The sequence below is a fragment of the Megascapheus bottae genome, chromosome X, assembly GCF_031878675.1.
Source record: "Megascapheus bottae isolate mThoBot1 chromosome X, mThoBot2.hap1, whole genome shotgun sequence".
In the NCBI taxonomy this organism is placed as follows: Eukaryota; Metazoa; Chordata; class Mammalia; order Rodentia; family Geomyidae; genus Megascapheus; species Megascapheus bottae.
This window is the reverse complement of record NC_143547.1, coordinates 40,035,790-40,062,015: the sequence shown is the minus strand read 5'-3', so window position 1 is coordinate 40,062,015 and position 26,226 is coordinate 40,035,790. Positions and strand designations below refer to the sequence as shown.

General features: G+C 42.5%; 1 pseudogene; it reads right to left on the bottom strand.

Moving 5' to 3' along the window:
- Positions 1 to 2,269: 2,269 nt before the first annotated feature.
- The window catches only part of LOC150040917 (BTB/POZ domain-containing protein KCTD3 pseudogene), a 36,758-nt pseudogene continuing 12,801 nt past the window's right edge, over positions 2,270 to 26,226 (bottom strand).

The window sequence follows — 26,226 nt, the reverse complement described above, 5'->3', positions numbered from 1 at the left end:
TGAATAGAAGGATTTAGGGATTCTGCTCTTCAGAGTATGTCACAAGTTTGAGACTTTGCTATTTCAAACTTTTTGGGCCTGCGAAGCTGTATGAGGCCCCTGCAAGGAGAAGGCTGCCCCATTGAGAAACATGGTCTAGGCTGGGCCTGGAATGGGTTACTGCTTTTCTCACAGAGAGGCAAAGATATGTGTTGGTAGTTACGGTGCCAACCCCTAAGATACTACATTGAGCAAAAGCTGCTAAGTAGTGTATCTCCTCCTCTTCCTTATCTTCTTCCCTTTCTTCTTTCTCCTCCTCCTCCTCCTCCTCCTCCTCCTCCTCCTCCTCCTCCTCCTTTTCCTTCTCCTCCTCCTCTTCCTCTTTCTCCTTTCACTCACAGTAGTGCTTTACACTTTAATGCCAAGATCCTTCACGAGAAGGGCAAGACTGACTCAGGTTTGGACTCTACCTGCTTTTTCTGGCCTAGAAAATTCTTCAAACAGCCCCAACTAATTTCCTACCATCTCAACAGAACATAGTGTTACCCTTAAAGGCTTTGTCCAATGTGCCCTGTTCAGGATGCCATGGCCCAGGCCTAACCTCCTATTAGAGTTGAGTTCACATTTCTTTGGCAAAGGCCATAAGACACAAGTGCCACTTGTGACTTGTAGACAGAGCCTAGCAGGCTTCTTGGGAGGCAGTGTGCCAACAGTGGGTGAACCCATGGCTCTGGTACAAGGTTGTCTAGATTGTTAATGGCTTTGGCATTTACTAGCTGTGATCTTGGATGGGTTATTTCACCTCTCTGGGTTTCACTTTCCTCACGTGAATTAAAAGAAAAGAGTTGGGGAAAGGTGACATTGTCCAAAAAGAAATGTCCCCATTATCTAACTTATGTAAATATAACCCTTCTGTTCAGCAACTTTATAATAACAGCAAAATAATATAAAAGGAAATTAGTCAGACAGATCTCAGATTCTTGAGTAGCTAGGATTATAGGTGTGAGCCCCTGGTACCCGGATTAAAATACTTTCATTTTAAAAAATATTTATTTCTTTTAAAATATATTTTATTATCTTTTAGTAGTTGTACAAAGGAGTTGCCATTCAAAATAGCAATTTGTAACTATAGTGCATCGTGATCAATGTCACCCCCATTCAACATTCTTATTCAGCCCTCCCAATTCACCTCTTCCCTCATTTTTAGTAATTTTGTAGCATATATATTGATTTTTTGCCATATAACAAAGCAGCGTATGTATACAGTGCATCTCTAGAAGTCAGATTAAAAGAGGGTAAGTACCTTGCTCAATGTCAAACAGCAAATATACCACAAAGCCCCAATTTCAAACCAACCAATCTGGCATCAAAGTCAACACATAACCACCTCTCTCTGCTCTGATCTATGAGTGCATTTTTATCTTGTGCTACTTTACCTACTCCTAACACGATTTGAAAGTCCAATATGTGCATTTAGGAGAACACCGGAAGCTGTTCTCAGGCTGGGCCTGGTGATGGGGTGCTGCATACTATGCAAATCCCCAATGGAGGCTGGAGCAAACTCAAGATAGAGCCCTTTCTGGGAGCAAAGGAGGTCTCAGGCTTTTGGCAGGTGTGGGTGAAAGAAAAGATGAAAAAAATGAAAGGCCTATGAGCAGAGAACTGGAGGCGGTTACCATGGCAACTAACAGTGAGCTAAAAGCGCACAGCTGAGCCTGTCTAGTTCTACAGGGAGAAAATAAGCAGAGGAAACATTTTTTTAATTCAAGAATTTCTGGAAAATGGCCTAAGACAAATAATCAAATATAACTCAGATTAATTCTTAATATTTACTAGTATAATTACTACCATAGTTACTTCACATAACTAGAGTATGCATATATGCATGCATGCAGGCATGCATGTATAGTATGTATTTTTGTGGTGGTACTGTGACTTAAACTCAGGGCCCTACTTCCATAGCTGTTTTGCTCAGGGCTGGCATTCTACCAATTGAGCCATAGGTCCACTTCAGGCTTTTTGGAGGTTAATTGGAGGTAAGATTCTCATGGACTTTTCTGCCTGGGTTGGCTTGGAATCTTGATCCTCAGCTCTCAGCCTCCTGCATAGGTCCTGGCACCTGGAAAATATTTTTAAAACTCTCTGTAGAGAAGTGAAAGTAGGCACAGGCAAAACAGTTTTGGGGAGGTGTTTATCTAAAGTAGGAATGGCAGAGGCAACAGGGATAGGAGAGAGATGATTTAGAGCTGAGTCCTCAGAGTTGATTGAGCTCATACCATCTAGTCTGCCTTTAACAGCTCTCTATCTTTGCTACGAAGGTGGCTCCAGTGTTTCTGCTTTGGTCAAATGTTTCTGCTTTGGTCAAATAAATACATTTCCCTTCATAAAAGTCCAGCTTATTTGACAAGGAACAGTTACTTTCTCGAAAAAGATGCGTTGTTATTGCTGCATTATCCCCAAACCTGTCGTCCTATGGTTGCAGAATGAAGGCATGGAATGAAGGCTGTCTTGCCGACATGGCTTTCTAGGTCTTCTGTGATCTGGTCCCGGCCGCCTGCCCACCCTGCTCTGTACTGCCTATATTGTAGTGAAACTGGGCTATATGCCATTGCAAACCTGCTTCCAGTTTGCATTGCTTGACTCACCTTTGCCATACTCCCTGCTATTTAAGATGTAGCGATGCAGCTGAGCACTGCCAAGGTACAGAAAGTCCCTTCGCTATATATACTCTGAGGGCTCAGGTGATCAGGCAGGCCAACAGGAAGAGATGAGGAGATCCTGGAAAAGAAAAGAAATTTCAGTATCCTCTACCTGCCTCCCAAACAGGATAAGTTAAAGTATTATCTATTTGGGGGGGGGGGTTGTGGCAGTACTCAAGCTTCAATTAGAGCTTGGGTACTGTCCCTTAGCATTTTCTGCTCAGAATTGGCACCCTACCACCTGAGTCACAGCTTGACTTTTAGATTTTTGGTGGGTTAGTTGGAGGTAAGACTCTTCTGGATTTTCCTGCCTGGGCTGGCTTCAATCTTGATCCTCTGATCTCAGCCTCCTGAGTAGTTGGGATTAAGGTAAGAGCCACCACTGCCCAACAAGCAACTCTCTAGTCTGATTAGAAATGTCCTTTGCTACCTGACCTTCTACATTTAGCCTTCCTCGAGTCTACTGGGGATCAGTGAACACATATAGGAAGGCCAGGCTGGGTACTGTGTGGGTGAGTGAGGGACTCAATGGCATCCAACTGGGCAGAGTGCCTGTAAGTGGGGGTTTTGGTGTCAGATAGGTCTGCACTTTGTATTGGCCACGAAATAGTTGTGTGATTAATTTTCTCCTCTTCAAAGTGCAAATTAATTTAGGCAAATAACATAGTGAAGTGCTTCATTGCCTGCTCTGATCACCAGCTGTAAAGCCTCTGCCCTCCCTTCCCCTGCTCTTTCTCTATCCCTTTGGCTGAGTTTATCATCGTTGTAGTATATATCCCTAACTGCTATTTATGTGCTGATTTATTGACCGACTGGTATTACTGCTAATTCAATATAGTTTTCACAAGAGTAACTATTTTATTTTTGTTTTTGTTGTTTTATAGTGCTTAGGATAGAACCCTGGGCTTTTGAATGCTAAACAAGTGCTTTGCCATGGAGCTCTGTGATTTTTGACTTTCTAAACTTGTATGGCCAATCCCTTGACTAGTAGATATTCATTCCATAAATATGTGTTATTTAAATAATCAATCACCTTGGTGATGAATTTGGAATGAATAAATAGTATATTTTAACATGTAACTTCTAACATGAAGTAGGTGGACATATGGACTCAGCTCTCACACATAAAAGACGTGCATGCCTGCATTCTGCATACTAGTTTATTTAGTTCATGGCTACTAGCAACAGTAGCACCTGTCATTAGCTATGTTCCTGGGAGCACTCAGCCTTTGTTTTTTTTTTATTGTCAGAGTAATATATAGAGGGGTCACAGCTACATTCATCAGGTAGTAGGTACATTACTTCTCACACATTGATACCCCTTCTCCCTTTTTCCTACCTACCCCCTTCCAATCGTTGTTTTCCCCCTTCCCTTCCCTATTTCAAATAAACAAATATATATATACAGTATACCAGATATCAAAGTCAGATACTGTAACCACATGAGATTAACCATACAGGGAAAAAAAGACAAAAGAAATAACAGTACATTAAGAACAACAATCACAAAGATAAAGCTCTTGTTTCTATATCCTAGTGATCCCTTCATTTAGTCTCATCCTATATGACCTTATGTACATAGCTTTTGTCACTCAGCCTTTGTTAAGAAACAATGCTCATTAGCATAGGAAATGTTTCCAGAAGCTGTTCTGTACATGTAGTTACCAAGCAACTTGGCTCTCTGTATTAACTTTCTAAGGTTGCCATGGCAAACTCCCACAAATGTGGCAGCTTAGAACAACAGAAATGTATTGTCACAGTTCTGGATGTGTTCAGGGTCCCATTCCCTCCTTGGGAGAGTTTTAGGAGAGAATCCATTGTTTGCCCCTTTTCAGCTCTTGGCTACAGCACTTCTATCTTGTCTTTATGAGGCCTCCCCCCCCTCTCTGTGACTCAATAGGATGGTATTTAAGGCCCACCTAGACAATTCAGATGAGTCCTACCTCAAAGTGAAGATGCTTTTTTTCTAAATTAACACTCAAAGATTGCAGGGATTAGGACTGAAAGTACATTTGGGAGCTCTTATCAGCTATCATCAGTCACCAACTCCTCTATTCTTTACATATCCACGCTCACCACAAAATCCTATTCATTTTTATATGTAATTTTTTATTGTTACTATAAAGGTGATATATATGGGGCTTACAGTTACATAAAAAATTGTGTGTGTGTGTGTGCGTGTGCTGGTACTAGGGCTTAAACTCAGGGCCTAGGTGCTGATCTTTGGCTTTTTTTTCAAGGTTCCATCACTTGATCCACAGCTCTACTGGCTTTTTCCTGGCTAATTTAGTGATAGGAATCTCTGAGTTTTTCTGCTCAGATTGGCTTCCAACCTTGACCTTCAGATCTCACCCTCCTCAGTAGCTAGGATTCCAAGGGTGAGCCATGATTTCTTGGCTCAGAATATCTTTTGGGAAATGGTGATGTGAGGAAAATGGGCTATGGAGAAAAGAATGGAAATGGGGATGGGAGAACAACTTGTTAAAGGAACAACTTGTTAAAATTTTCTATGAGTTCTACCATTGTTAGGCCAGCTGCAGAATGAGAAAGATGGGGCTGGGTATTGACCAAGCTCTCCAGCTGATTCTTTTTGTGTGTCAAGCACTGGAACCCATAGCGTACAAAGACATGGAGAGGCAATTATGCCTGATGGAGAGTGATGATTACATCGCGCTTCTCATGCTATTAGGTCGGGAGGGCGTCTGGGTTTGGGTGGTTTTCAAGAGCTCTCCAGGTAATTGTAATGCATATCAAGAGTGGAAAACCACTAGACCATAGTGTTGAGGCAATGAGAAATTTCAAAACAGTGGTTAATGCATATTATCTTTAAGAATAGTAACAGGGTTTATAATGTTGACATCAATAATTAACCCTCTTGACCTTCTCAGGGAGATAATAAGGAGTGGGAGAGAGCCAGGAACTCCGGCTGCAAACAGGGAGAAGGTGTTCAGCAAGTGGGAGGTTCAGCACAAAGCAGAAGGGCAAAATTATCCCTAGCATCACTAGTATACTTCAGACTCAGTTTCCACATGGAGGCTGTAGGACCTGGGGGGGGTCAGTAGAGAGCTGCCTATAGATGCCTGGAGGAAAAAGGGGGCTTGAACTGGGTGCTAGTGGCTCATATCTGTAACTCTAGCTACCCAAGAAGCTCAGATCTGAGGACAAATTTCAAAACCAACCCACGCAGGAAAGTCTGTGGGACACTTTTCTCCAATGAACCAAGAAAAAAGCCAGAAGTGGAGTCATGACTCAAGTTGATAAGCACTAACCTTGAGCAAAATTAAAAAAAAAAACCACAAGATAAAAGCAAAGTAAGAGCCAGGTGCCCATGGCTTACACCTATAATCCTAGCTACTCAGGAGGCTGAGATCTGAGGATGGTGGTTCAAAGCCAGCCACAAAAGTCTGTGACACTCATCTCTATTTAACTAGCTGAAGACCGGAAGTGGTGCTATGGCTCAAGGTGTTATAGCACTAGTGTTGAGCTGAAGAGCTCAGGGACAGTGCCCAGGCCCAGAGTACAAGCCCCATGATGGACCAAAAAAAAAGCAAAGTAAGAGCACAAGACCTTAGCTGGGTGCCGTGGCTCACGCCTGTAATCCTAGTTACTCAGGAGGCTGAGATCTGAGGATCCAGATTCAAAGCCAGCCTGGGCACAAAAGAACCTGAGACTCTTATCTCCAATTAACCTCTAGAAAACGGGAAGTGGGGCTTGGCTCAAGGGTAGGGTGGTAGCCTTGAGCTGAGGAGCTCAGGGACAACACCCAGGCCCAGGGGTATGGTGTTAGTCTTGAGCTGAAATGCTCAGGGACAGCACCTATGCCAATTTCAAGCCCCATGACCCATTAAAAAAAAGAGCACAAGACCTTGAATTCAAATGCCAATATTACTACACTTTTTTTTTTAGAAAAAGGAAAGAAAAATGAGATACTTGACTGTATCTTTGTATTTCTTAAGGGAAAGACCTTGGTCTCATGGTTGGGAGCTACAGTGATTCTTCACTGGCTTTCTGTAAGAAAAATTGACTTTTATAATAAGTGTTTTTGGTGCCAAAGTAATAAATGGTCTTGGGAGGTTAAAGCCAACTGGTATGAAGCCTTCCAAACGGTTACCTTAGATTTGTTTGTTTTGAGGTTGATGCTTATAAAAAGGAATGTAAAAACTGTGGCAGGGCTCAAGTAGTAGAGCACCAGCCTTTAGTTAAAATCCAATAAGAGCTTGAAGTCCTGAGTTCAGGACCTAACACTAGCACCAAATACAATAAACAAGAAATGTGATGGTCTTCTGTGGTCATGTGAATGGAAGGTGGAGTACATACCAAGATCCCCAATGTATGCCTTAAACTGCAGCTGGTGTGGAACCCTGTGATCTCTCTGTGTGTATACACACATACATTATATATACACACATTATATATATATACACACATGCATGTATACATGCATACATACACACATAAATGTATACATATATACATACAGGTTTTCACTTAAAGGAACATTTTATGACATCTCATTCTCTTTGGCATATCCAAACTACCAGCATGACTACTCTGAGAGGTTGAGGCAACTATTTAGTAAAATTACCACCAGTACAATCACAATTGCTCTGATCACTAGAATGGCTCCCAAATGCTGAACAAGCACCTAGTATATACAGTGTGGATATACTAAAAATGCATGATTCATATGCTGGGCAGGTAAAAGTAGGATGGCATGAGAGCTTATTATACCACTCCAAATAGATACAATTGAAAACTTTTGAGTGATTACTGGAATTTTCTTTTTTTCTTTTTGCCAGTCCTGGGAATTGAACTCAAGGCCTGAGCACTGTCCTTGGGCTATCTCAAGGCAGGGTTCTACCACTTGAGCCACTTCTGGCTTTTTCTGTGTATTTGGTACTGAGGAATTGAACTCTGGGCTTTGTGCATGCTAGGCAAGCAAGTACACTCTACCACTAGGCCAAACTCTCAGCCCTATTTTGGGAATTTTCTATTTAGTAGTTTCAGGTCAAGATTGACCACAGATAAGTGAAACCATGGAAAAAGAGGCCCTGGACAAAAATGAATACAAACAAGTCACCATCTTAAAGATGCTCAACATCATCAGAAAAACAATGACTAAAATTCTCTCGACTTTGTATTTCAGTCCTCTGATCAGAGCCATTTTCTGCTATAGTCCCTTCACAATCTCCTGTTTGCAGGAGAAAAAAAAAAGATTCACTGATAGCCATCTTGCATGGAAGGCAAACTGCCTCTCAAACAAGCAATGCTTTCTTCTTATCTTAAGGAAAGCAGCCAAAAATTTAAGAGATCACCTTGTTCCTGTTCTGTGCCAGTAATAAAATGATAAACACGTCTCCAAAACTCCTCTAAATACTCCATTCCCTGCCCCCACCCCCTCTCATGCTGGTACTGGGGCTTGAACTCAGGAGCTTTGGCTCTTGCTTGGCTGCTGATAACCACCAATCCACTTTTTTGTCTATGAATTTTATGATTCTGGGTGCTTCTTAGAAGTGGAATCATGCACTATTTGTCCCTTTGTGTCTACTTTATTTCTCTTAGCACATGTTCTTCAGATCCATCTGGGCTGTCGCATGTACCTGACTTATCTTCATTTTTTTTACTAGCCCTGGACTTGAACTCAGGGCCTGAGCACTGTCCTTGGGATTTCTCAATGTTATATCTATACAGCCCAAGCCATAACACCACTTCTGGATTTTTCTATGGATGTGGTACCGAGAAATTGAACCTGGGTCTTCGTGAATGCTAGGCAAGCACTCTACCCCTAGGGAAAACTCCCAGCCTGACTTTTCTTCATTTTAAGGCTGAATGATGTTCCATTATGTGGACATAAACTTTTTTTTTCAGTGCTAAGGATAAACTCTGAGCTTCATGCATGCTAAGCATGGGTTCTATGACTGAGATACACTTCTAGCAAAATACGTATTTTCTTGATCCATTCATCCATGCTTGTTTCTACCTTTTGACTGTTGTGAATAATGCTAGGGCTGGTGGCATAGAATTTGCATAGTAAAAAGACCCTAAAAATCATTATGTTGCTGTGAACATGGTTATTATTATTACTATTATTATTATTATTATTATTGTGTGTATGTGCCATTACCAGGGCTTGAACTTAGATTCTGGGTTCTGTTCCTTACTCTTTTTGCTCCAGGTTGGGACTCTGTCACATCTAAACTTTCAGGGTGTGTGTGTGTGTGTGTGTGTGTGTGTGTGTGTGTGTGTGTGTATGCCAGTATGGGGCTTGATGGTCTCACTTGACTTTTCCACTCAAGGCTGGTACTTTACTATGTGGACCATACTTACACTTCTGACTTTTTGCTGATCAATTGGAGCTGAGTCTCACGGAATTCCTTTCTAGGCTGGCTGTCAGCAGCTGGTTTACTCTTATTTTTTTGGTGTTGGTGCTAGGGCTTGAACTCAGAGCACAGTGCTCTCTTGACTCTTTTACTCAAGGTTGCTTCTATACCATATGAGTCAAACCTCCAGTTTGCTATGCCACTTTTGAATGTTCTTTATATCTAATTAGATGAAAAAGTCCTCAAGGTCACCCGAATTTCCTTGCCTGCCTTTATGGGATGGTAGACCCTCTGACAAGTACAAAAGTGTGAAGAATCAAAATTCCCCAAGGACTTGGCACTAAACCTTCAAGAAATATTCTAACCCCAAGTCCCACTACACTTTGGTGTTTCAGCTGTTCTAGTCCCCAGGCAGTGTAGGCAGAAGCAGCAACCCCACAAGTGAGAGTGACTATGAGAATCCCGAGCATCCCAAGGGGAGCTGAGAAACAGCTGGAGGCCACATGCAGGGGCTGCCTGTGGTGAGAGGTAGGGGAGGGGGAGCAGTTAATCAATGGAAACCAAGTTAGCCTGCCAGAAGGAGCAAGGAGCTAGAGTGCCTGCCTAGCAAGCACAGGGACATGTGTTCAAACCCCAGTACTGCCTGTGCTATTGCAGGGTAGGCAAAGAGAGATAGTCATACACAGTTCAAAAAGCCATAAGGAAACATTTAGAAAATTTTCACCAGAAAGAAATAAGAAAGGTTTAGGAGTTGAATTTACTTAATCTGATTTAAACATTATGTAATATATGTATCAAATCTTTATGTGCAGCTGGTCATGATAAGGTGTACAGGAGGACTATGATTTTTTTTTGTGGGTCATGGGGCTTGAACTTGGCCTGGGCACTGTCCCTGAGCTCTTCAGCTCAAAGCTATGGCCCTACCCTTAAAGCAAGCCCCACTTTTCATTTTCTAGAGGTTAATCGGAGATAAGAATCTTAGGTTCTCTTGTGCCCGGGCTGGCTTTGAACCTTGATCCTCAGATGTCAGCCTCCTGAGTAGCTAGAATTACAGAGGACTGTGATTTTGAGGTGAGTTTCAGAGATCCTGGCTAAAAGAAAACAAAGCTGGGTTGCTGGTTGTTCATACTTGTAATCGTAGCTACTCAGGAAGCTGAGATCTAAGGATCAAAGTTTGAAGCCAGCCCACGGAAGGAAAGTCTTTGAAACTCTTACCTTTAATTAACCATAAAATAAAGCAGTGGATCAAGAGTTAGAGTGCTAGCCTTGAGCTTAAAAGCTCAGGAATAGCACCTAGGCCCAGAATTTAAGTCCTACAATAGGCACACACGCACACAAGGGTAGGGCAGTAGTGTTGAGCTGAAGAGCTCAGGGACAGCACCCAGGCCCAGAGTTCAAGCCCCATGACTGATAGAAAAAACAAAAAAGCTGAGTGGAAGACCTAGAGTTTAAGCCCCAGTACCAGCACAAAAAATAAAAAACCCAAAACCATATGGGATGGGAGTGTTGCCTAGTGGTACAGTGCTTGCTTAGCATGCACAAAAACACTGGTTTGATTCCTTGGTACCATCCATATACACAGAAAAAACTATAAGTGGTGCTATGGCTCAAGTGGCAGAACGCTAGCCTTGAGCAAAAACTGTCCGAGGACAGTGCTCAGGCCCTGAGTTTAAGCCCCAGGAATGAAGGCTAAAACAACTGTACACGATTCTTTAATAACATCTCACTCTGCTCAACATTTCGAGTTGAAAACACTTTTCAGTAGAGTAATAGTATTTCCCTTTAGCATTGTCTGTACCAGATGTTTACTTGGCTTTTATTTTCGCATGAATTTCTTCTACATCACCTAACACATGTACTCATGGAAACCCAAATATGGCCCTCTACCTGCATATTCACTTGCTCATAAAGCCACACCTGAATCCATGATCTATTCTGTAAGCCCTGAAGATAAGGGGAATGCCAGCACCATTACTTTCACCATCTCTCTATGTAAATACTTTGAAGACTGACTACATGCTAGTATTGCCAAATTAAGCATTTGATTTTATTTTTTCTGTTGCCGGAGTTTGAACCTAGGACCTCATGCTTGCTTGGTATTGCTTGGTCCACTGGTGTTCTAGCACTTGAGCCATGCCTCCACTCCTGTCTTTTATTGGTTATTTTGGAGAGGGAGTGTGCCTCTGCTGACTTCTGAGCATACTCTTTCAAATGCCAGTCTCCTGTATAGCTAGGATTAGAGGTGTGAGCCACCCGCACTGAGACAAATTAAGCATTTAAACAGATGTAAGGTTTAATACTGCTATATTCTAATATGATTTTGGTTTTAATAACCATACTCAGCTGCCAATCGGCTCGTAGCTTTAGGTGCCAAAGGCTGAGGCTTTTGTTGTTCCTCCTTTCATTCTCCCTTTTAAGCACACAACCGGCTTCATTTTGACAGGGTGTAGATTGAAAAGCCAGGTCTATGCTTCATTGCCTCAAAGGTGAAGTACAGCTTACACAGGGGAAGGAGGGAGACGACTGTGTCTCTGGGTCCTGCTTTCTACTAGCACCCTGAGGAGCTGGTACTTTCCTGAAGAGGGGTGGCCCCTGGCATGTGACAGGAAATGGAACAGAAGCAGCAGGCCTTCTAGCCACCTGACAAATGTCCCAGCCTCCCACAGAAGCAGCAACAAACTGTGGAAAATGAATGGCTGAAGAGAAACTTCTACATAGCCATAAACCATCATGGCCAGATGTATGCTCTTCACTTGGGCACTCTGAAAGCTTCCCATAGTGTGGATAGACTTCGAGAATCACTAAAGTAAAATTTCCCAACAAGATGGGGTATGGAATGAAATGAAATTAATGTAGAAACAAGAAGAGGCTGTTTCTCACAGACTTAGATTTGTGCTCTGACCTAATGATGTGAAAGGAACTCACGGTTTAGGGCACTGAGGAGCTTTCACATAGCTCATAAGAAAGCAAAGAAAAGCCATGCATGGGACATAGAAAATCACAGTTTCAAAGGAAGGGTTTGATTTTCTATATCTGTATCAGCAAAGGTAGACACAGAGAAGTTTATAGACAATGAGGTAATAAGCCGCACAGAGATGACAACTAATTGGAATGCTGTGTGTGTGTGTGTGTGTGTGTGTGTGTGTGTGTGTGTGTGTGTGTGTGTTGGTACTAGGGATCGAACTCAAGATCTTGTGCTCTCACTTTGCTTTTTGCTCAAGGCTGGCACTCTACCACTTGAACCACACCTCTACTTCTGGCTTTTGTTGATAAACTGGAACTAAGAATCTCTTGGATTTATCTGCTACAGTTGGCTTCAAATCAGGATCGTCAGATCTTAGCCTCCTAAGTGGCTAGGACCCACAGACCCGAGCTACCGGTACCTGAAGTTTGTATGCTCTGAAGATTTCCTTTAGCTTTGTGTAGTGACCACACACTTGTAATATAAAGTGCTTGAGAAGCTTAGGTTTGAGAGTACAAGGTCAGCCTTGACTACATCGTGAGATTTTGACTCAAAAGATAAGAAATATAAAGAGAGAAAGGTGGGGGGAAGGAAGAAAAAACAAAACAACAGTTCCTATATAATACTGCATGACCTTTTTTGAAGAGCAGTTAGTTTCTAGGAAGCAGATGCACCTGCTATGAGTCAGCCATCCCACTCACTGGGGCTCAGCAACCTGCCAAAAGAATGTTCTCTTGGGCCGGCAGTTTGGCCTAGTGGTAGAGTGCTTGCCTGGCATGCATGAAGACCCAAGTTCGATTCCTTGGCATCACATACATAGAAAAAAGCTGGAAGTGGTGCTGTGGCTCAAGGGTAGAGCGCTAGCCTTGAGAAAGTCCAAGGACAGTGCTCAGGCCCTGAGTTCAAGCCCCAGAACTAGCAAAAAAAAAAAAAAGAATGTTCTCTTCAATTCTCCCCTCCTCTCTAGCCTCCTTCTCATAGATTAAGCCAGATTCTCTCACTGGCTGCCTTGCACAGCCTCTCCTATCTGATTTTCTGGTGCCCAGTCTTCCCTTCCTAAGGACTGAACACAACACAATCCAACTCTATGCATTTCTTGTTTAAAATACCTCCACTACCCTCTGTGTATAGGACCTTGATTTCCAAGTGTGCTACTTGTTTTGTTCACCAAGTGGGCCAATGGGTTCCTCTCTGTGCCACTGTATCTGTTGTTACCAGCTACCTTTCCTAACTTACTTGCTTCTTAAAAAATGAATTACTTCCTTTCAGAACCAGGCCTTCAACTGCCAGTGCAATGGTAATTATTTCTGTTTGGTCTCCTATAAGCGGGCATGTACCAGAATGGAACAGAAAATGACATTTAGGGGGTCAGGAGCATAGCCTAGTCGTAGAGTTCTCACCTAGCATGCACAAAGCCACAGGATCAATTCCTCGGTAGCACATACTCAGAAAAAGCCAGAAATGGTGCTGTGGTCCAAGTGGCAGAGTGCTAGCCTTGAGCAAAAAGTGTCCAAGGACAGTGCCCATATCCTGAGTTCAAACCCCAGAACTGGTAAAAAAAAATGACATTTAGTTTTCTTGTGGTATGGGGATTGAACCCAAGACCTTGTATATGGAAAACAAATGCTCTACCAATGTTCTACACCTATATTGCTTGTATTGTAATTTTTAGTACAGCACTTCTAGCTTTCCTAATGAATTCCTTCATGGCACAAAAATGTTATAAACCTAGCTTCTTTTTTTTCTAGTCCTGGGACTTGAAGGCAGGGCCTGAGTACTGTCCTTCGGCTTTCTCAAGGCTAGAGCTCTGCCATTTGAGCCACAGCACCACTTATGGCTTTTTTTTTCTATGTATGTGGTACAGAGGAATTGAACCTGGGTCTTTGCACATGCTAGTCAAGCATTCTACCACTAGGCCAAACTCCTGGCCTCTAACCCTAGCTTCTTTCAGCATTCTTAGTAGTGGAGATGTGCCTCATTGGTAGTATATTTGTCTGCCATGCGTGAGGCCTTGAATCCAACCTCCAGCACTGCAAAAAATAAATGTAGTCGGCATAGGTGGCTCATCCTTTTAAACCTAGTGACTCAGGAGGCTGAGATCTGAGGACTGTGGTTAGAAGACAGCACAGGAAGGAAAGCCTAAGCAGTTTATCTCCAATAAACTGCTCAGAAAAAGCTGCAAGGTGTAACTGTGTCTCAAGTGGTAGAATGCTACTTATAAGCAAAAGAGGCTGAGGGATAGTGTGCAGGCCTTGAGCTCAAGTCCCAAGACAGGCACAAATCCAAAACAAACAAACAAAAATCAAAAGAATATTTTTTTCTCCAAGGCTATGGTTTCAGACTTCTGGGGCTCCTCACTCTCCCAGAGAACCTAATTCTGTTGCTAGCCATCTTGGGCTGAAGATACTGAAGTTAAAGTTTACGTCTTCAACACCGGAGATGGGTTCGCGTTTAGTCAGGTGGCTCAACAAAGGACATGATTTTTAGACTGTATGCCTGTCTTTGTTGTTTCCTGTGTGAGCACACAGGCAAATTAGAATCTTTGAGTCTGTTTCTTTCTGCTGCAAAAGAGTAGCCACTCAGGAAGCTAATAAGAGATGAAGTGAAAGTGTTCTGCAAATACTACACTGCACACCAGCAGCCTCTAAGTAACCAAAAGTGGCTCCAAGAAAAAAAAAAGAAATCCCAGTTGGGCACTGTGATTCACACCCCAAATCGTGGCTACTCAAGAGGCTGAGATCTGACAATCTAGGTTCTGAGATACTCACCAATTAAGCAGAAAAAGATGGAACTTAAGGTGTGGCTCAAGTGGTAGAGTACCAGTCATAAGTGAAAAAACTGAGCAAGTATCCAAGGTTCAAGCCCCACTACCAGCATAAAAATTAAGTCCCTAAATTATGAACCTGATTCCTACAGATTACATTTTCTAGAATTCAGCTCCCGATTTAAGTTGAAATTAGCTGTGTATTTTCCTTGTGCCTCATACCTTTGTGTATCATCCTGCTCCCTCCATACCATCATTTGTGCTGATCCTGAACTTTTGTGTTCCAAGTTAGCACTCTGCCACTTTGAGCCACATATTCATTTTTAGCTTTTTGGTAGCTAATTAGAGATAAGAGTCTCACAGACTTACCTGCTCAGGCTCACTTTGAACCATGATCCTTCCGTTTCATTTACCTGAGTCACTAGGATCACAGGGATGAGCCACTTGGTGCTCAGCTCAGTCCATATGATCCTTTTTCTTTTTGGTGGTTCTGGGTTTGAATGCAGGGTATCACACTTGCTAAGCAGGTGCTGTTACACACCAAATTTTTCTGTGGATCTGAGGACTGCGGTTCAACGCCAGCCCCGGCACTAAAGTCTGTGAGACACTTATCTCCAATTAATGACCAGAAAATCAGAAGTGGCGCTGTGGCTCAAGGGGTAGAGCAGCACCCGTGAGCTGAAGAACTCAGGGACAGTGCCCAGGCCCAGAGTTCAAGCCCCACCAACCGACCAAAAAAAAATCTCAGCCTCCTGAGTAGCTGGGATTACAGGCATGAGCCACCAGCTCCTGGCTGCTGATTATTCTTCCAGATAGGATTTCCCTCCCTTCCTGAGCAGGCATGGAAACTATCAATTTATGTTAGGCTTCCCATGTAGCTAGGATAACAGATGTGGGTCACCTCGCCTAGCTTTTCATTGAGAAGTGGTCTTTTGAACTTTCCTAACAGGGCTGACCTTGAACTGTGGTCCTAACAATCTTAGAGTCTCAAGTAGCTAGGATTACAGGTGTGTGCCATCGGCACCTGGCTATGTACACCATGATTTTTACCCCATTTCTACCAGATTTCTGTATACCTTCCAGAAGACTAGTAACTGAATGGATAGTAGTCACAGACCTGGGTTCCAATCTCAATCCCAATTTTGATGTTGGATTGGTTATTTCTCAGTGCCTCTGTTTATCTTTTCTTTCTTAAGATTATATGAAGGGGGCAGAGGAGGGAAAGTGGAGAAAAACATGAGAAGGGGTATCAATGTTCAAGAAGTAATGCACCCACTACTTGACGAATGTAACTGTAACCCGTCTATACATCACCCCGACAAAAAAAATGAAATGTACGCATTACATCATTTATGTAACTGCAACCCCTCTGTATATCACCTTTGCAAATAAAGTGTTTATATGCAGCAATAAAAGATTATATGAAACCCTCCATTTCTTCTGCCAGTTATTTCCATTTTTACTGTCAATCAACCTCTTTCCTACATGTTGAATCACTCAACCGTAGTTTCACTTTCAAGATTTTACATTTGGAAATCCTTTTTTTGTGAGTTCAATCTTTGGTTCTTTCAGTTCCTTCCACTAAACTCACTCTGTGTTCAGCTTTCCTCACCCTCTAGGTCTGCCTCTTTATGGAGTATCTCCAGGCCTTGGATAACCTTTATTGTTCTGCCTTTCATATTTACAGGAGAAAAGGTCTTTTATTATCATTTGCTACTCATCACCACAATGTCAGATCTCCTTTTCCCAGCCTCCTGCCATGGCCGAGGAATCATCCTGTTCCCTGCCAACAGTCTCTCTGACTTGCACCCTAGGCCCCACCCCAAATTACCCTCTGCAAACATTTTTGCTTTAAATGCTTAGTAGAATTTTCCAGTGAAGCCAAGGAGTTCTAGAATTTTATTTGCCTCTTTTACTGTTCTTTGGTCACTTCCTTTCCAGGATCATAAAAGAATTCAGATCTCTTCCATTCTAAAAGCACCTTCTCAGTCTTCCATGCCAGAGACCATGTTCTGCTGACTCACTCCATTAATCTTCAAAGAACAGTCAACACAGCCTTCCAGCCTGCTCATTATCTACCCACTTGGTAATCTCTGACAGTCTGCCCCCACAGCTGAATTATCACTGTTCTATCCGTGCTGGTCCTCATCCCTCTGCGCAGTGCCTGTCGGCTGTGGCCTACCCATGTTTTCTGCAATGCTCTCTTCTCTCCATTTCTTCCTCTGCTTCATTGTGGTTTTACCTCTTTCTATTCTCTTCCTCAAACATGATGCTTGGCCCTCGTCTTTGCTGGCTTGCTCAACATCACATACTCATAGTTTCCACTGGAGGTTAGCAGATGTTTCTTGGAAGTCAGACAGTGAATCGTTTTGTCTCTGCAAAATTAAGGCAATTATGTAACCACTTAATTAAACATTTAAAAGGTAAAAAAGTAAACCTATTTAGAGCTAAACCTCTCTGAAGACAGGTAGCGGTGGGTTTGATTTGATTTATGGGCTGTCGTTTATAAACATGTCTACTTTGAATCACCTCAGAAGAGAAGGCTTTCACTTCTCTTCAGAATTCTAGACTGGGCTTCTGATTGCCTTCTGGATATTCATACTGTCCCTTTGTCACCTGTAGCAATGTCAATTTAGCAATGTCAAAGCAAAATTCACCCCTCCTAAATCACTTCCTTTTCTGAATTCCTTATTTTTGCTAAATATATCAGAGGTCTCAGTTGGCAAATTCAAAATCAGAGTTACTTCTACATTTTTTTCCTCTCCCTCTCAATTCTATTGATACAATCACTTTCTAATGAATATGTCTGATGTGGTCCTGTCTCTAGATTCCCTTGCCTGAATAATGTCACAGACTCTTTTAAGGATCTCTCTGCTTTCCATGTATACTCCCATCCAACTCATGCAACAATTGCATATTTTCCCTTGTCGGGCCATCTTTTTTTTTGCAGCAGAATTTCAAGATTCACTCTTGAAATGCTTGGTAGAATTCTTCAATGAGGCTACACAGTTCTGGAATTTTATTTGTTAAATTAGTTATGTTGTTAAATTAGTTCAATCAGATTTTCTTTATTTTGTTTGTTTTATGTTTTTGTCCATCGTGGGGCTTAAACTCTGGGCCTGGGCGCTGTTCCTGAGCTCTTCAGCTCAAGATTACTGCTTTACCCCTTGAGCCACAGCGCCACTTCTGGTTTTCTGGTGTTCAATTGGAGATAAGTATCTCAGGGATTTTAATGCCTGGGCTGGATTTGAACTGAAATCCTCAGATCTCAGCCTCCTGAGTAGCTAGGATTACAGCTAGGTTTCTTTTACTTTTACAATGTTTTCTTCTTTACTTGAGGCTTTCAACTTTATGTGCAGGTTGTCTATTTCTTCTTCTTCTTCCTCTTCCTCTTCTTCCTCTTCCTGTTCCTCTTCCTCTTCCTATTCTTCCTCTTCCTCTTCCTTTTCTTCTTCCTCTTCCTCCTCCTCCTCCTCCTCCTCCCCCTCCCCCTCCCCCTCCCCCTCCCCCTCCCCTCCCCCTCCCCTCCCCCTCCCCCTCCCCCCTCCCCCTCCTCCTCCTCCCTCCTCCTCCTCCTCCTCCTCCTCCTCCTCCTCCTCCTCCTCCTCCTCCTCCTCCTCCTCTTCTTCTTCTTCTTCTTCTTCTTCTTCTTCTTCTTCTTCTTCTTCTTCTTCTTCTTCTTCTTCTTCTTCTTCGGACTTAAACTCTGAGTGCTGTCCTTGAGCTCTACAACTCTAGGATACCACCCGACCCCTTGAGCCACAGCGCCACCTCTGGTTTTATGGCAGTTAATTGGAGATAAGAGTCTCATGGACTTTAGTACCCAGGCTGGCTTTGAACCGCGATCCTCAGATCTCAGCCTCCTGGGTAGCTACGATTACAGGTGTGAGCCATGAAGGCTCATTGGCCCAGCACTTTCTACTTTATTTTGAGGATAGGATCTCATATTTGTGTCTGGGCCATCTTGGAGCATGAAATCTCCCAAGCTAGCTAGATTTTACCTAGGCTGCCATTCAAATGTGATCCTCCCGGTCTCCATTTCCAAATTAGGTGGCATTACAGGTATAAGCCACCATGCCAGATATCTTCCATTTCTGCTTTTAGATATCTCTCTCTCTCTCTCTCTCTCTCTCTCTCTCTCCTCTCTCTCTCTCCTCTCTCTCTCTCTCTCTCTCTCTCTCTCTCTCCCTCTCTCTCTCCCTCTCCCTCTCCCTCTCCCTCTCCCTCTCCCTCTTCCTCTCCCTCTCTTCCTCTCCCTCTCCCTCTCTCTCTCTCTCCCTCTCCCTCTCTCTCCCTCTCCCTCTCCCTCTCCCCTCTCTCTCTCTCTCTTACAGGTGTAAGCCACCATGCCAAATATCTTCCATTTCTGCTTTTAGATCTCTCTCTCTCTCTCTCTCTCTCTCTCTCTCTCTCTCTCTCTCTCTCTCTCTCTCTCTCTCTCTCTCAATCAGGGCCTCTCTCTCTCTCTCTTGAAATCAGGGCCCGGGTATTTTCCCTGAGCTCTTCAGCTCAAGGCTACCACCTTACCCCTTGAACCACAGCTCCTCTACTTCCCAATTTCTCTAGTGGTTAATTGGAGATAAGAGTCTCATGGACATTTTAGTGCCCAGGCTGGCTTTTAACCATGATCGTCAGCTCTCAGCTTCCTGAGTAACTAGGATTGAAGGCATGAGCCACCAGCCGGGCTTGCTCTCCTCCCTCCCTCCCTCCCTCCCTCCCTCCCTCCCTCCCTCTTTCCTTCCTTCTTTCCTTCCTTCCTTCCTTCCTTCCTTCCTTCCTTCCTTCCTTCCTTCCTTCCTTCCTTCCGTCTTGCTTTCTTGCTCGCTTGCTCGCTCGCTCGCTTGCTTGCTTGCTTGCTTGCTTGTTATCCTGAGGCTTGAACTCTGGGCCTAGACAAAAACTTTACCACTTGAGCCACAGTGCCACTTCTGGCATTTCTGGTGGTTAATTGGAGATAAGAGTCTCATAGACTTGAGTGCCCAGAATGGCTTTGAATTTCCACCCTCAGATCTCAGCCTCCTGTGTAGTTAGGATTATAGGTGTGAGCCACTGGCACCTGGCAAACCATCCAGTTCTGGGGCTTGAACTCAGGGCCTGAGCACTGTCCTTGGACATTCTCAGGGATAGAGCTCTCCCACTTGAGCCATACATAGCACTACTTCCTGCTTTTTCTATGTATGTGGTACAGATTAATTGAACACAGGTCTCCATGCATGCTACGCAAGCACTCTACCACTAGGGCAAACTCCCAGCCTTTTCTTTCTTAATCTAGCCAAATGTCATTTTTTTTTCAAAATGACTCTTTGTTTTGTTGTTTTCTTTGCCAGTCCTGAGCCTTGAACTCAGGGCCTGAGCACTGTCCTTGGGATTTGTCAAGGCTAGAGCTCTACCACTTGAGCCACAACACCATTTCTGGCTTTTTTTTTCTATGTTTGTGGTAGCGAGGAATCAAATCTGGATCTTTGTGCATGCTAGGCAAGCACTCTACCACTAGGCTAAATTCCTAGCCCTTGTTTTACTTATTGCCTATTTCATTTATCTCTATGCTAATATTTATTTATTTTTACTGCCTTTTGCTTGTTTTAGCTTTAGTTGATCTTTCCTTTCTAGTTTCTTAAGGTTCAAATTTAAGTTATTTGAGAACTTTCTTCTTTTTTTGACATATAAACTTAGATTAGCCCTGCTCTGAGAACTGCTTTTACTTCATCCTTCATCTTTGCCATCATGTGTTTTCATTTTCATTTCCTCAAGATACTAATTTTCCATGTGATTTCTTTGTCCCAAGAACATTCTTGTTCTAAGAATGTTTTGCTAACTTTCCACATATTGGTGGAGCTTCCTGTTTTCTTTGTGCTATTGATTTCCAGTTTCATTCCATTGTGATTAAAAAGGAAAGTATGTATGCCCAATTTTCCTCAATTCATTAAGAGTTCTTTGCAGTCTTGACAACTATTGCAGGTACAATTGAGAAAAATGTATATATTGCTGCAGTGTGAAGTGTACTGTAGAGGTCCAATTGCTCTGTAGTATTGTGCAGCTCTCTAGTTCTTTGTTGACCTTCTGCCTGGTTGTTTTCTTCATTAAAGAAGGTGGAGGACTGAGCTAGTCATTATATGCACAACTGTAATCCCAGTTACTTGGGAGGCAGAGGCAGGAGGACCAGAAATATGAGGCTAGTCCTGGAAAAAATTAGGAAGACTATTTCAAAAACAAAATATAGGGGCCAGGAGTTTGGCCTAGTGGTAGAGTGCTTACGTAGCATGCACGAAGACCCGGGTTCAATTGCCAGAAGTGGTGCTGAGGCTCAAGTGGTAGAGCTCTAGCCCTGAGAAAGTCCAAGGACAGTGCTCAGGCCCTGAGCTCAAGCCCAGGACTGGCAAAAAAATACAGGGGTCAGGAACATGCCTAATGGTAGAGTACTTACCTAGTATGCATTAAGTTTCAGGTTCAATTCCTTGGTACTTCATACATAGAAATGCCAGAAGTGGTACTGTAGCTCAAGTGGTAGAGTGCTACTGTGGAGAAAGCCCAAGGACAGTGCTTAGGCCCTGAGTTCAAGCCCCAGGACTGGCAAAAAATATAAAGGAAAAGACTATGGGTGTGGCTCAAGTGGTAGAATGCTTGCATGCAGGATGCTCTGGGTGCAATCTCCAGTACTACAAAAAGTGGGGATACTTTTGTTATGCTGAAGTTTATTTCTCTCTTTATTTCTTGCTTTAGTTTTGCTTCATGCACTTAGTTCTGAGGTTTGGTGCATAAATTTTTTTGTTTTGTTTTGTTTTGGTTTTTGTGATAAGGTCTTGTGATGTACCCCATGCTGGCTTCAAATTAGCAATATTCCCACTTCAGTTTCTCAAGTATCTCCAAGGCAGCAGGGAAGAAAAAAAATGCGAAGGCCAAAGGAATCTGGTCAACTAATTAATTCTCTCTTCTGTCTTTTTTCTATACATACATTTTAATAATCATTTACACATTTTTAGATAGGAATGACAACATACTCAAATTTTCATACGAGGTTCAACAGACTATAATTTCAAAGACTGATACATCCCACGTGGTACACTAAATGAAATGTTAAACCAGGAGCATTTAATCTGCAAATAAATTAAGAATAATGGTTTAAAGCTTTATGAATCAGGATTATCCCAATTTTAAACTCTATGCAATAGTACCCATCAGTGGAAAGCAAAATTAAATTCTGAGAGTGCCAAAAAATAACATAGGAAACAAAAAGAGGAAAATCAGTGTTGGCTGAGCTAATACATGGGTGTTTTTCCCATAAGGTAAACATGATTTTTTTAATTCAACAATGAAATAACCAAATAGTAAATTAAGGTGCTAAACGTTGAAAATATGAAATGAAACCCCATAGCAGTGGTCTCTATAATTTAAAATTGATCTGCTATAAATGGAAGAGAAAGAATTGAGGGTTTTTTTTGCCATTCCTGGGTCTTAAACTCAGATCTTGAGCACTGCCCGTGGGTTTTCTCAAGGCTAGAGCTCTACCACTGAACCACATACATCTATGTATGTGGTACCAAGGACTTTAACCTGGGACTTCATACATGCTACGTGAGCACTCTACCAGTAGGTCAAACTCCGGGCCAGGACTGAGCTTTTTTGATTGTTGAAGTTTTTTCCTGCAATAATAACATTTTATGGAAGCACTTAACCAGTTTTTACTTAGTGATTCTGTGGGCAGATGAAAGGGGGCTTTGGTAGAATGATGTTATATATGTAACTGTGAATGAAGTGACAGGGCATTTCCCATTTTTGAGAGGAATTATATAACAGGAAGTCAGTTACTTCACTTCTCAATTGCTTTATAATTCTAATGTACTTTGGGATGTGATATGATGTGTGTATGTGTGTGTGTGTGTGTGTGTGTGTGTATGTGTGTGTGTGTGTGTCTGTCTGTCTGTCTGTGTCTGTCTGTCTGTCTGACTGTCTGTCTATCTGTCTCTGTGTGTCTGTCTTGGGGCTTGAAATCAGGGCCTGGGCACTATCCCTGAGCTTTTACTGTCAAGGTTACCACTTGAGCCACAATTCTGCTTCTACACTTTTGGTGCTTAATTGGAGAAAAGAGTCTTACAGAATTCAGGCACCATTGCCTCAGGCCTGTAATCCTAGTTATTCAGGAGGCTAAAATCTGAGGATGTCTGTCTGAAGCCAGCTCAGGCTGGCTTCAAAAGTCTGAGAGACTTTTATCTCCAACAAAATACTCAGAAAAATCTGTAGTGGCATTGTGCCTCTAATTGTAGAGTCCTAGTCTTAAGGACTTTGGCATATACACAAAGGAGATGTCTGTTCTATATTCACTGAAGCTTTTTTTCAGAAAAGCCATAATGTGGAAAGACCAAAGTGTCTATTGACTGATGAATGATTATGAAATGTGACGCACACAATCAAATTGTATTCAACATTAAAAGAGGAGAGCCAGGTGCTTGCTACAACATAGAAGGATCTGGAAGACATTATATAAAGTAAAAGAACCAGACGCAAAAAGAGTAATATTTCAAGATCTCACTTATATGGAGAATATAAAGTGAAAGTTCAAACATGTAGAGATGAAACATACAACAGGGGTTATAGGAGGGGAGGGAAGAGATGGGAAGTGGAAGGTCAAAAGTTCAAAGGAGTGGAACCATCAAGAGATATAATGTAAATCATGAGGACTGCAAAAAATACTAGGGGTTGTTGATGTCAGTTATTCTTATGGAAAAAGTAACTATACATAATGCTAATTTCCTCAGTGCATAGCCACTTTATTATCTATATCTATTCTATAATATCACATTTCAAAGCTCAGATACATATGATAATTCTTTTGTTTTTTTGATACTGGTACTGGGACTTGATCTCAGGGCCTGGATGCTGGGTGCTGTCCTTTTGTTTTGCTCAAGGCTAGCACACTACTACTTGAGCTACAGCTCCATTTCAGCTTCACTTCTGGATATTTGGTTGTTAATTGGAAAGAAGAGTCTCACAGAATTTCTTGACTGAGCTGGCTTTGAACACAAATACTCAGATATTAGCCTCCTGAGTACCTAGAGGCTGATTTTTAATAATTGTGTGTGTGTGTGTGTTTGTGTGCGTGTGTGTGTGTGTGTGTGTGTGTGTGTGGGCTGTAGTACGTTTTTTTTTTTTTTTTTGCCAGTCGTGGGCTTGAGCTCAGGGCCTGAGCACTGTTCCTTGGACTTTCTCAAGGCTAGAGCTCTACCACTTGAGCCTCAGCACCACTTCCGGCTTTTTTCTATGTATGTGGTACCGAGGAATCGAACCCGGGTCTTCATGCATGCTAGGCAAGCACTTTAACCACTCGGCCAAACTCCCGGCCCCTGTAGTACAGTTTTTAATTCATGGTTAAGGTGCTGTCTCTTAGCTTTTCTTTTTCATTCAAGGCTAGTGTTGTACTAGATTTGCCACACAGCTCAGGCCTGTAATGCTAGCTACTCAGGAGGCTGAGATCTGAGGATCCAGATTCAAAGCCAGCCAGGGCACTAAAGTTTATGAGACTCTTATCTCCAATTAACCACCAGAAAACTGGAAGTGGTGCTATGGCTCAAGGAGTAGGGTGGTAGCCTTGAGCTGAAGAGCTCAGGGACAATGCCCAAGCACAGAGTTCAAGTCCCATGATTGACAAAAAAAAATAACTGTAGGAAGAAAATAAGGGAAAAGAAATATCTGCAGTGTCCATATCCTAGAGTTCATTTTGTGTAGTCTCATTCTATATGACCATATGTACGTAGCTCTTGAGCTATTGTGTTCCTCTGCTAGGAGAATCCTAGATGTGTACTCATTATTACAAATGAGGGAAACCATGGAGCCTATGTTCCTTTGGGTCTGGCTTACTTCGCTTAATATGATTTTTTTTCCAAGTCTTTCCATTTCCTTATGAATGAGCTATGTCATTCTTTCTAATGGCAGCATAGAATTCCATTGCGTATAAGTACCACATCTTCTTGATCTATTCATCTACTGAGGGGCATCTGGGTTGGTTACATGTCTTAGCTATGCTAAAAAAAATGATGCAATGAACATCATTGTGCTAGTAAGTTTAGTTTGCCCTTGTTTCTGGACATTTGGGTAAATGTCAAGTAGTGGAATTGCTGGGTCATAGGGGCAGAAATATTCAAGAGACACTTACCTTTAATTAACTAGTAAAAGACAGAAGAGGAAATGTGGCTCAAGTGGCAGACACCAACTATAAGTGTAAAAGTCAAGCAAGAGCATAAGGTCTTGAGTTCAAGCCCCAGTTCTGGCACATAAAACAAAAACGTGGGGCCAGGAGTTTGGCCTAGTGGTAGAGTGGTTACCTAGCATGCACAGAGACCTGGGTTTGATTCCTCGGTACCACATACATAGAAAAAGCCAGAAGTGGTGCTGTGGCTCAAGTGGTAGAGCTCTAGCTTTGAGAAAGCCCAAGGACAGTGCTCAGGCCCTGAGTTCAAGCTCCAGAACTGGCAAACAAGAACAAAATCAAAACCCCCCAAACCAAAACAACTATTACAGAATCTAGTAAGGAAAATCTTGGTCCAAGGCCAACTTTGGGCAAAATACAAATGACTATGTGGAAAATAAACTTAAACAAATGGAGCTGGAGTGTGGATCAATTATTAAAGCATTTGCTTAGCAGGTGCTAGTCCTTGAGTTCGATCCCCAGTACTGCTCTATCAGAACTATCAGGAGAAGGTGTGTGTGGGTATTCAAGGACAGCATATTTCTTTGATTCTGACAGAAATTATCTCTTGTTTTTTTGTTTCTAACATTAAGATGCTTTTGACAGTCAGTAAAGGTTGTCATTGTCATGAACCATACATGAAATGACAAGAAATCCTATAGTAAGTGGAGGAAGGCCAGGTGTAGTTGACTCATGCCTGTAATCCTAGCTACTCAGGAGGCTGAGATCTGAGGATCACGGTTCAAATCCAGCCCAGGCATGGAAGTCCAAGAGACTCATTTCCAATTAACCACCAGAAAACCAGAAGTGTCTCTGTGGCTCTATGTGGTAGAAGGCTAGCCATGAGATGAAGAGCTCAGGGATAGCACCCAGTCCAAGTTTAATCCCCACAACTGACAAAAAAAAAGAGTCAGGAAGGCTGGCTTGCTGTGTAAGTTAGAGCTATACTACCTACAGCTGCAAAAGAAATGCTCAAGACAATATTTCCAGTGAACAGGTGCACATGGGGATATCATCAGCCTGGAATAAAATCCAGAGCCCCTGGTAGAGTAGTACCACCAAAGGTTAGCATTGAGTGCAAGCCTAAAAATGCAAGTTTGAAATATACTCTATAAAAAGAACTTCTGAGGGGCCGGGAGTTTGGCCTAGTGGTAGAGTGCTTGCCTAGCACGCACGAAGACCCGGGTCCTATTCCTTGGTAACACATACATAGATAAAAGCCAGAAGTGGTGCTGAGGCTCAAGTGGTAGACTCTAGCCTTTAGAAAGTCCAAGGACAGTGCTCAGGCCCTGAGCTCAAGCCCAGGACTGGAAAAATAAGAA